Below are 12,513 nucleotides of genomic sequence, written 5' to 3'. Positions count from 1 at the left end.
TTTTTCTTGGGTTATTTATTCACTACTCATGTTACTTGTACTTGCATTTGATATTATGCAGAGGAAGAATGCTGGTATGGTCTGTCCCATAGGGCTTTAGCCTTTTGCTCTATTACCTCAGACAAAACATTGACTTATGAACCTAGAATTAACTAAATTGGTGACATAGCAGTGCCTGATTCGCTTACCAACTGGCTAAAATTTCAAATGCTGTTGAAGTGACTTTATCATATCTGTTTCAATGTTATAATACAGAAATGCTTTGTAACTTGAAAACCTTCTGTTTCTGATTTACCTTTCTTTTTTTTTTTTTTTTAAATGTGGATACTCCTTTATTCTTTTCTTTTTTCTTTTTTTTTTGTGAGGAAGATCAGCCCTGAGCTAACATCCATGCTAATCCTCCTCTTTTTGCTGAGGAAGACTGGTTCTGAGCTAACATCTATTGCCAATCCTCCTCCTGTTTTTCCCCCCAAAGCCCCAGTAGATAGTTGTATGTCACAGTTGCACATCCTTCTAGTTGCTGTATGTGTGACGCGGCCTCAGCATGGCCAGAGAAGCGGTGCGTCGGTGCGCACCCGGGATCCGAACCCCGGGCCGCCAGTAGCGGAGCGCGCACACTTAACCGCTAAGCCACAGGGCCGGCCCTCTGATTTACCTTTCTAAATGTTGTCTGGACGCTGCTACCACAGTCTTATTGTTCCAGTACTTCCTTAGTTTGTTTAGGTCATTCAGAAAGTGAGCCTAATTTTTTCTTTTACTGTGAGATTAGGCTAGCCCCCAAACCTGTTGCCTGGGCCCTGACGCCTCAGGCAGGAAAGGTGGAATTATTTTATCAGCATTAAGATTGTTAAAATGCAATGAACATGTGCTCTTGTGCATCCCACATGATTAAAATGTTCTCATTGGGTACCCTTGAAGGACCTTGCCTTTTATGAGCCCCCAGCCACCACAGGGACTACTTGAATTAAGGTTTTATTTTGATTATTTTCTATGATATGTCATCTTTCAGAGTTTTATAAAAACAACAATATCACAAACCCTTGTCTTTCCTTTCTGGAGGGTTTCTTTTGAACCACTTTTGGGTTTGAGTGATATTTCTGCTTTCTCACCTGCATGAGGATTATTTGCTCAACTCAAAGCATTTCTTTTCCACATTCCTACTGCTGTTTTCCTTTAGATAAGGAGGAAAGGGTTGAGATCACCTGCATCAAGCACTGGTGTCGTAATAGGTGTCACCGGAATATCAGCTCCCTACACTTGATGTTGCCTTTGAAGTCTGTGTGGCCTCTACCACACAAAGCCTTCCTGTTGATGATGCAGAACATTGTTGTGGCTCAGTTTTGGTTACAAAGCAATTCTCCTCAAATACCTGTTCACATTGATGCAGTTGCACATATTAATACATTTGCAAGGCAAATCTTAATTATCATTTTTTGAGGGATTTATTGGACCTTGTGTAATAATAATGATTTAATTAGGATAATCACTATTTTACATAGAGTGCCTAAAGCAGTATCGGTGTGTGAAACCACAGCTGCTCATCTCTGTTCATGTTTTATGTCTAGTTCTTAATCCCATCTGTCTGACTTTATATATCCTTTTTACACTGAAGCCAAAAAGATGATAATGTATATGCTGTCATGGAAATAACAGCCTAGAAACCTTCTAGCCATGAAGCCTAGAATCTGCGAGTCAGATTTTGGTTTGAATTCAAGCTCCACCACTTACTGTATAACAGTGGCAAGTTACTTAATTTCTCTAAGCCTCAGGTTTCTTATATGAAAAATGGGAAAATAATAAGGATTATGAGGATTAAATAAAACCATATAGTTAGTAAGGTAAGCTCCCAATAAGGTAGCAAATATAGTGAATGATCAGTTGCTGTTAGCCAATAGTAGTGTAAGCAGCAGCAGCCAAGTTCGTTATAGGGTCATTGTATCTGTTACAGGACCTCAGACAGGGTGAGTAAGTAGTTAGCATTAATATGTAAGGCAGACCATATAGATTAAACCAATGACCTATGGATATTTTTAAATAGCTGAGTAGAAAAATGACTGCTTTGGGAACCACGGACCAGTCCTAAATAACTCCTTGAAATTTTGCTTTCATCCAGGCCCCACTTATACTTGGCTAACTCACAGGGTTTTGCATAGATGAATATTACTCTTCTGACTATTTGCTTTGTTATTTGCTTTTTAAGTGTGTGTTTAAAATCTGGGCCATTTTGAAAAATTCTTTTGGCTTTCTAAACTTTAAATTTAATTGGCTTTGCAATCTACTTTTATTCTTAAACCCGATTAGAATTAATTTCTTACACCTGTTCTTTTTTCATTTGTGAACTAGTTGCCCGGGCTTCTGTAAGCAGTGCAGTAGGGGTGAAATTTGTGTTCTGGGTCAGTTGGGTTTGTGCAAGGACACTTAAGAAAATGTCAGAGAAATAGAAGAAATCCTAGTGGAAAAACAAATGACACAGCCTATTGTGTGCAGTTAATGGAAATCTAATTTAATTTCATCAGCAGTGGATGTCTCTCAAACATAAAGCTAAGTGAGAGGCAGCCACTTAAAGGTCCTTGGAATCAGGGGTGAAATGAGTGTTTTAGTCCCCTCTTGGTCACTAATTGGCTAAGTGATCTTAGCCTCTCTGGATCTTTACCTTTCTAGATTTCATTTCTTTGTTTGGGGTTGGCTTAGTTGATCTCTAAGGTCCCTTTCAGCTTCAATATTATATTTCCTCTAGAAATAATAGCTGACTTGTTTACATAGTCTTATTCGTCTGTGTTGTCTTGTGCAGATGGCATTATGAATTTTCCTTTTTTCAGCGTTTTCCAAACTTTAGTCTTTAGTGTATATTACAGGTATTTTTGGTTATACTTATATATTGTATATACTATTAAATATTAATAGTTTAAAAAAATAGTCTTAAAGTGACTGACTTCTTTTGCTTAGCATTGTCCTAAGCTATACTATCTATGAAATTATGGGTTTGATGTGGGAGTTATGTATTTTTTTAGTACACAATTAATTAATACATAACTATTAAAATAAAGTATCTCAATACCTCCCTAAATCTTCTTAATAGAATGTGTGCCGGTTTTGGGGAAACACTGGTGGATTTTGAATTTGTTGCTTCAACCATCCCTATCCTCCCCTAATATTTTTGGTATGTTTTCTGTACCTACACAGACATGCCAGTGCTTCTGAATGATCTACTGAAAACTAAATTGGCCATAATGAAGCATGTAGTGCACAAGTGGACTCCTAGAATTATGATGGGCTAACTGTGAGATCTTGGGCAAGACACACACCCTGAGGGATTTAGATTCCATCTGTGTAAAGTGGTTGTAGCAGGAGTGGGAGAGTCTGTGGGTGATGATGGGGAGGATCTTGTAACAGATAGAAAGGGGTAATGAACAGATCAGCAAAGTGCTTTTAAAATAATAATAACCTTATAAATATGAGGTGTAATTAATGTTATCAGGCAAGAATATGACTTTGGAGAAAGGCACTCTATTCCTCGGTGACCACATGCACTAGAGCTGTCATCCTGTGTAAGGACGAGAACTGTCCTGATGCTCATCTGTCATCTATTCAACAACATGTTTGTTTGGTGTGTGTTATGGAAGGGGCAGGATTGATGAGGCAGCCTTGAGTATTGCGGTACACTTTCAGGTTAAGAGAATGTTTACTTTAGTTTTTGTTTCCAGGAATGGTCACCCTCAGTTTTTGCCCATGAAAACCAGGAGAATCACCACATTGGACTAAAGCTGTGACCTCAGCATCTGACTTCCTAAATGATCAAATATCTCTCCTTTACTTGAGTGGAAATTTGAGAGAGAATTCCATTTTTTTCTGGTATGATATTGGCGCCAAAAAAGAGACTGTATAAGCTTCAGAATGCAGAGGAGCATAAAGCCAATTTAATATGTATAAAAACATATATATATATAAAGGTTATAATAAAACCATAAAGATTTTTTTGTTCACGCAGGATTTTAGAGTTCAAGTATTCAATTAGGAAATATCTAATTGGATGGCATTTGATGAGAAATATTTGTTTTTTTGTACCTTTCATACCTCTTGTACCTTTTGGACATGTAGCAGTGGCTGTTTTTACCTCCAAGTGTCACTTTGAAATATCCATATTGTTAATACAAAGGACAGTTTTGCTTTTTTTAAAATTTTAAACATTCAGTGTCCTTAAATAACAGCAGTATAAAAGGATTTTTTTTCTTGGTGCTCATTAGCTATTTACATGACACTCATTTTGACTTTTGAAGTGGTACAAGAACCATATTACATCCTTTAAAAAAGGTGATCTTCATCTGGCACCCTGGTTCTTGTGGCTACTGCCCAGAGTACATATCCCTTGATAGCCTGGCTCTGGTGGCCAGCGGGGCTTGTGCTCACAGGTTCAACAGGTTGGATGCAAAGAAAGAAACAGTTCTTAACTTGCTGTCCCCCCCAGGGCTCAGTGCAGAGGGAGCAGACAGAAACTTCCATCTCCTAGCCTTCCCTTCGAAGAGGTATATTTGCATACTTTAAAAGCTGCTGCTTGAGGGTCTGGATTCCAGTCAGCCTGCATCTAAGGGCTGACTGAGGTCTTCCCCTTTGAGGCACTGACAGGTCTTGGCACAGCATCAACTACTGGGAGCCACTAAGAACAAGGAAGGCTGCTTCGACAATCACAAGGGTTTGAGAAACCAAGAGCTAGGGCAAGCTTGAATGATAAAGTTTATCTCCTACACAAGGCCACTCCTTCTAGACTGAGAGATGGGACTGTTTTGTCTAGTGCACAGAAACCAACACAGAGTTAAGAAAAATGAAGAAAGAGAGGAATATGTTCCAAATGAAAGAACAAGATAAAACCCCAGAAAAAGACCTTAATGAAATGAAGATAAATGATTAACTGATAAAGAGTTCAAAATAATGGTCATAAAGATACTCACCAAGGTCAAGAGAACAGTACATGAACGAAGTGTGAATTTCAACAAGGAAATAGATAATATAAGAAAGTACCAAATAGAAATCACAGAGCTGAAGAAAATAATAATTGAACTGAAAAATTTAATAGAGGAGTTCAACAGCCAACTAGATGAAATGGAAGAAAGAATCAGTGAACTTGAAGACAGGGCAGTGGCAGTCATCCAATCAGAGGGGGAAAAAAAACATTCAGAAAGAGTGAACATACCTTAAGGGACTTACAGGACACTATCAAGTGGATCAATATTTGCATAATAGAAGGTACCAGAAGGAGAAAGGAGAGAGAAAGGAGCAGAAAGCTTGTTTGAGGAAATAATGGCTGAATACTTCCCTAACCTGGGAAAGGAAACACACTTCGAGATCCAGGAAACCCAAAGAGTTTGAAATAAGAAGAACACTAAGACATGTTATAATTCAATTGTCAAAAGTTAAAGATAAGGAGAGAATCTTTAAGATTCTGCTTTTAAAACAGCAAGAGAGGGCCGGCCCTGTGGCTTAGCAGTTAAGTGCCTGCGCTCTGCTGCTGGCGGACCAGGTTCGGATCCCGGGCTTGCACCGACACACTGCTTCTCCAGCCATGCTGAGGCCGTGTCCCACATACAGCAACTAGAAGGATGTGCAGCTATGACATACAACTATCTACTGGGGCTTTGGGGGAACAAAATAAATAAATAAAAATTATAAAAAAAAAAAAAAAGCAGCAAGAGAAAAGCAATTTGTTACATACAGGAAATCCCCCATAAGACTGTCAGCAGATTTTTCAGCAGAAACTTTGCAGGAGTGGCACAGTATATTCAGAGTGCTGAAAGAAAAGAAAAACTGCCAACCAAGAACACTATAACCAGCGAAGTTTTCCTTCAGAATTGAAGGAGAGATAAAGAGTTTTTGAGACACGCAAAAGCTGAAGGAGTTCATCACCACTAGACTGGCCTTACAAGAAATGTTAAGAGGACTTCTTTAAGCTGAAATGAAAGGACACTAATTAGTAACAGGAAAACATATAAATCTTGCTGGTAAAGGTAAATATATAGTTAAATTCAGAGTAATCTAACGTTGTAATGGTGGTGGGTTAATCACTTATGAATCTAATACAAAGGTTAAAAGACAAAAGTAGTAAAAATAATTATAACTACAATAATTTGTTAGTAGATACACAAGATAAGTAAATTGTGACATCAAAAGCATAAAACATGGACAGTACATTAAAAATGTAGAGCTTTAGAGCTTTAGAATGTGTTCTAACTTAAGTTATTATTGCTTAAAATAGACTGCCATAATTCTAAGATGTTTTATGCAAACCTCATGTTAATCTATAATAGATACACAAAAGAGAAAGAGAAAGAAATATAAGCATACCACTACAGAAAATCACCAAGTTACAAAGGATGAGAGTAAGAGAAGAAGAAAGGAACAAAGGAGTTACAAAACAGCCAAAAAAACAAAACGAAACAAAATTCCAATAAGTTTGTACCTGTCAATAATTACTTTAAATGTAAATGGAATAAATTCTCCAATCAAAAGACATAGAGTGGCTGAATGGATAAAAAAATAAGACCCAACTCTTGGCTGCCTATAAGAGACTCACTTCAGATGTAAGGACACACAAAGACTGAAAGTGAAGGGATGGAAAAAGATACTCCATGCACATGGAAACTAAAATAAATCTGGGGTAGCTATACTTATTCCACAAAATAAACTTTAAGTAAAGACTGTAATAAGAGACAAAGAAGGTCATTATATAATGATAAAAGGGTCAATCCAAAAAGAGGATATAACATTTGTAAATATTTATGTACCCAATATAGGAGCACCTAAATATATACAGCAAACAGACCTAAAGTGAGAAATATCTAGCAATACAATAATAGTAGGGGACTTCAGTACCCCACTCTCATCAATGGATAGATCATCCAGACAGAAAATCAATATGGAAACATACAACTTAAACTACACATTACACTAGGTAGACTTAACAGACATTTACAGAGCTTTGCATCCAATAGCAGTACAGTACACATTCTTCTCAAGCGCAGATGGAACATTCTCCAATGTAGATCATATGTTAGGCCACAAAAGAAGTCTTAATAAATTTAAGAATATTGAAATCATATCAAGCATCTTTTTCAACCACATCGGTATGAAACTAGAAATCAATTACAAGAAAAAAACTGGAAAATTCACAGATATGTGGAGATTAAACAATGTACTACTGGACAACCAATGAGTTAAAGAAGAAATCAAAAGAGAAATCAAGAAATATCTTGAGAAAAATGAAAATACAACATACCAAAACTTATGGGATGCAGCAAAAGCAGTTCTAATGGGGGAAATTCATAGCAATAAACACCTACATTAAGAAACAAGAAATATCCCAAACAACCTAATTCTGCACCTCAAGGAAGTAGCAAAAGAAGAACAAATGAAGCACAATGTTAGTAGAAGGAAGGAAATAACAAAGATCAGAGCAGAAATAAATGAAATAGAGACTAAAAAGACAATAGAAAAGATCAATGAAATTGACTTGGTTTTTTGAAAAGATAAATCGACAAACCTTTAGCTAGACTCAACAAGAAAAACAGAGAGAGGACTCAAATAAATAAAATCAGAAATGAAAGAAGAGGTGTAACAACTGATACCACAGAAACATGAAGGATCATGAAAGACTACTGTGAACCATTATACACCAACAAATTGGACAATCTAGAAGAAACGGATAAAATTCTTAAAAACATATAACCTACCAAGACTGAATCATAAAGAAGTAGAAAATCTGAACAGACCAATAATGAATAAGATTGAATCAGTAATCAAAATCCTCCTAATAAACAAAAGTTCAGGACCAGATGGCTTCACTGGTGGATTCTACCAAATATTTGAAGAAGAATTAATACCAATTCTTCTCAAACTCTTCCAAAAAATAGAAAAGGAGGGACCACTTCCAAAATCATTTTACAAGCCCAGCATTACCCTGACACCAAAACCAGACAGGATACTACAAGAAAAGAAAATTACAGACCAGTATTCCTGATGAACATAGATGCAAAAGTCCTCCACAAAATATGAGCAAACTGAATTCAGCAATACATTAAAAGGATCATACACTACAACCAAGTGGGATTTATTCCAGGGATTGAAGTTTGGTTCAACATCCACAAATCAATGCGATACACCATGTTGACATAATGAAAGATAAAATCATATAATCATCTCAATAGATGCAGAAAAGGTATTTGACAAAATTCAACATCAATTAATGATAAAATAATGCCCACAAAGCGGGTATAAAGGGAACATACCTCAACATAACAAAGGTCCTATATGACAAGTCCATGGCTAAAAATGGTGATAAATTGGAAGCTTTTCCTCTGAGATCAGGAACAAGATACGGATGCCCACTGTTGCCACTTTTATTTATCGTATAACTGGAAGTCCTAGCCAGAGTAATTAGGCAAAAAAAAGAAAAAAAAAATAGGAAAGAAAAAGCATCCCAATTGGAAAGAGAGAAGTAAAACTGTCACTATTTGCAGATGACCTGATATTATGTATAGTGAACCCCAAATACTCCACCAAAAAACTGTTGGAACTAATAAACAAATTCAAAATCAATATACAAAAATAATAATATACAATATACAAAAATAATAATGATCTTTCAGAAAAGTAAATTAAGAAAACAGCCCCATTTACAATTGCATCAAAAAGAATAAGACACCTAGGAATAAACTTAACCAAGCAGGTGAAAGACCTGTACACTGAAAACATTTCATAAGACATTGATGAAAGAAACTGAAGACACCAATAAATGGAAAGATAGTCCATGCTCGTGGATTCGAAGAATTAATATTGTTAAAATATTCATATCACCCAAAGAAATCTACAGATTCAATGAAGTCTGAATCAAAATTCCAATGACATTTTTCACAGAAGTAAAACAAACAATTCTAAAATTTGTGTGGGACCACAAAAGACCCCAAATAACTAAAGCAATCTTGAGAAAGAACAAAGCTGGAGTCATCACACTTCCTGATTTCAATCTATATTAAAAAGCTATAGAAATCAAACCATTATGGTATTGTCATAAAAACAGACACATAGATCAATGGAACTGAATATAGATCCCAGACATAAGCCTATGCATATATAGTCAATTCATTTACAAAAAAGGAGCCAAGAATATACATGAGTAAAGAATGATCTCTTCAGTAAATGATATTAGGAAAACTGCACAGCTATATGCAAAAGAATGAAACTGGACCACTATCTTACACCATTCACAAAAATCCATTCAAAATGGATTAAAGACTTGAATGTAAAACATGAAACCATTAAACTCCTAGAAGAAAACATAGGTCTTGGTGATGATTTTTTAGATTTGACACCAAAAGCAAAGGCAACAAAAGCAAAAAGAAACAAGTGGTCCTACATCAAACTAAAAAGCTTCTGTATAGCAGTGGAAACCATCAACCTATGGAAAAGGCAAAATGAAAAGGCAGAATGGGACAAAATGTTTGTAAATCATATATCTGATAATGAGTTAATATCCAAAATATATAAAGAACTCATGCAACTCAATAGAAAAAACTAGTAATTCATTTAAAAAATGGGAATAGGAATTGAACAGACATTTTTCCAAAGAAGACATATAAATGGCCATCCGGTACATGGAAAGCTGCTCAACATTGCTAATCATCAGCAAAATACAAATCAAAACTACAATGAGATATTACCTTACACCTGTAGAATGGCTGTTATCAAAAAGACAAGAAATAACATGTTGATAAGTGTGTGAAGAAAAGGGAACCCTTGTGCACTGTTGGTGGAAATGTAAATTAGTGCTGCCATTATGGAAAACAGTATGGAGGTTTCTCAAAAAATTAAAAATAGAACTACCATATGATCCAGCACTCCTACTTCTGGGGATTTTTCCAAAGGAAAGGAAAGGAAATCACTATCACGAAAAGATATATGCACCCCTACGTTCATTGCAGCATTATTTACAATAGTCAAGACATGAAAAAAACCTGTGTCTATCAGTGGATGAATGGATAAAGAAAATGTGATGTGTGTATACACACAGACACACACAGACACACAGACACACACACAGGAATATTATTTAGCCATAAAAAAGAAGGAAATCATGCCATTTGTGACAACATGGACAGACCTTGAGGGCATTATGCTAAGTGACATAAGTCTAACAGAGAAAGACAAATACTGTATGATGTCAATTATATGTGGAATCTAAAAAAATCCAAACTCATAGAAACAGAGAACAGATGGCTGATTGCTAGAGGTAGGGGTTGGGCAAAATGGTGAAGTTGTTCAAAGGTATATAAACTTCCAATTATAAGATAAATAAGTTCTGGGGAGGTAATTTACAGCATGGTGACTATAGTTAACAATCCTATATTGTATATTTGCAAGTTGCTAAGAGAGTAGATCTTAAAAGTTCTCATTATAAGAAAAAATATTTGTAACTGTGTGTGGTGATGGATGTTAACTAAACTTATTGTGGTAATCGTTTCACAATATATACATTTATCAAATCATTATGTTATATACCTAAAACTAATACAATGATATATGTCAGTTTAAAAAAAAATAAAAGTGATCTTCATCTTTTGAAATAGATACAGAGTAGGGCAGTCACCTTGTGGGCCTCCTTTTCATATCTTTTGTTAGTTACACCAGACTTATTCTGCAAGACCCAGCTCTATTCTTCTTTTCTAAACCTTCAACATTGTGTGAATTGTTTTTTAATGTATAATTGTGAGAAAATGCTTCATCTCTATTCATCCAGATCCATTTCATTTTTTTTTTTTTTTTTTTTTTTTTTGGGAGGAAGGTTGGCCCTGGGCTAACATCCATTGCCAATCCTCATCTTTCTGCTGAGGAGGATTAGCCCTGAGCACCCTCTGTGCCCATCTTCCTCCGTTTTGTATATGGGATGCCGCCACAGCATGGCTTGATAAGCGTTACGTAGGTCCGCGCCTCGGAGCTGAACCTGCGAACCCCGGGCCACTGAAGTGGAGCATGTGAACTTAACCACTATGCCACCGGGCTGGCCCCTGGATCTGCATTTTGACAAAGAGCTTTTCTCTGTACCGCTACTAATGCAATGTTCCCTTCCATTTCATCTTACTAGTTCAGTTCTCGTTATTTTTCACCAATTTACATGTCCTTGGAGTAGTTCTCACCCCAGGAAAAAACAAATTTATCTTTATCTGTAGGAATATTAAATAGTATGTGCTGATTTTCTTGTGTAATGATTTTGGGATCAGCCACTATATTCAAGTAATACATTTTTGGTAAGACTATCAGAGAAGTTATTTGTGCTCTTATTAATGCATTACATCACAAGGCACATTGTGTCAATATGTGTCATTTTTGGTGATGTTAACTGATCAGGTGTTAAAGATGGCATCTATTAGATTTTCCACCTTCAAGTTATTATTTTTCTCTTTGTAATTAATAAGTTTCTTGTGGGAAGATACTTTGAGGCTATGCAAATATCCTTTCTCATCATATTTTGTTCTGCTAACTTGAGAAGCCATTGATATTCATTGCTTGAAATGATTACTTCTCTGGTGTTTGCCAAATGATTATTTTCTTTATTCATCATTCCTTCTAAAATTATTTTTTAGAATTTTAATATTAGGAAGACCTTTACTTTCTCTCCTTTATATTTATTCATTTAATTATTTACATTAGTATGGCTTCATGGATGGATGTTTATTTTGTGGGTAATGGTCCATTACTAAAATTATTTATTTTGTTGCTCAAATCGACCCAGATATGGCCATTTGGAGCCCCTTCAAGTAGTATCCTGTGTCCTTTGATATGTTCTCATCATTTTTTTGTCTCACATGATGTCCCAGGTTCATCTTGTACTTTCTCTGCTCCAGCCCTGGAAATCATTCATTTCTTTAAGGAGCCTTGCTTTTTAATCAAAAAATGGTAGTTAGAAACCCACACTTGAGTGTACTTATTGCTACCGTGATGTCATTACTTCCAGGTTCCCCCAATGAACAGAACTAGGACATATGTGTACATCTATTTCTATTTCTATATCTATCTGTATATGTCTTAAACAATATGAATTCGTATGGAGACCTCCAATTCCAAGTCATTACCACATGGCTCCTTCTTGCCCTCCCCATTTTGTTTGTCAGTGACTGTGAAAAACTTGGTTCTCCTTACCCACAATATATTTACTTACTCAATTAGTTCTAGAGTGAACATAAGGTAGTTTCAGAAATGTGAACACATAACTCTGTGGAAAGAAATTTACTAACTAGTGTACAATATTTGCTGTAATTATTTTCTCTTTAACTTGGGAATATCTAGTTAAAATACTGTTTTTCAAATTTACTTTGCTTAATTCTTTTCCTCTCCACCCTCTTCAATGTGGCTTTGTCATTTATTTAGAATAGAATTAGCTCTATTGTTACTGATTGTATTCCATTTTGAGTTCTCATCACACATCTGGGTAGATTTTAATTATTTAAATTCTTTGAGTAGATAAAATAT

General features: G+C 35.8%; 1 protein-coding gene across 6 annotated transcripts in view; it reads left to right on the top strand.

Moving 5' to 3' along the window:
* Positions 1-12,513, top strand: part of FARS2 (phenylalanyl-tRNA synthetase 2, mitochondrial) — a 503,346-nt gene that overhangs the window by 134,198 nt on the left and 356,635 nt on the right. The window lies entirely within an intron of this gene.

Source organism: Diceros bicornis, chromosome 14, assembly GCF_020826845.1.
Source record: "Diceros bicornis minor isolate mBicDic1 chromosome 14, mDicBic1.mat.cur, whole genome shotgun sequence".
NCBI lineage: Eukaryota > Metazoa > Chordata > Mammalia > Perissodactyla > Rhinocerotidae > Diceros > Diceros bicornis.
This window is presented reverse-complemented; position numbering and strand designations above follow the sequence as displayed.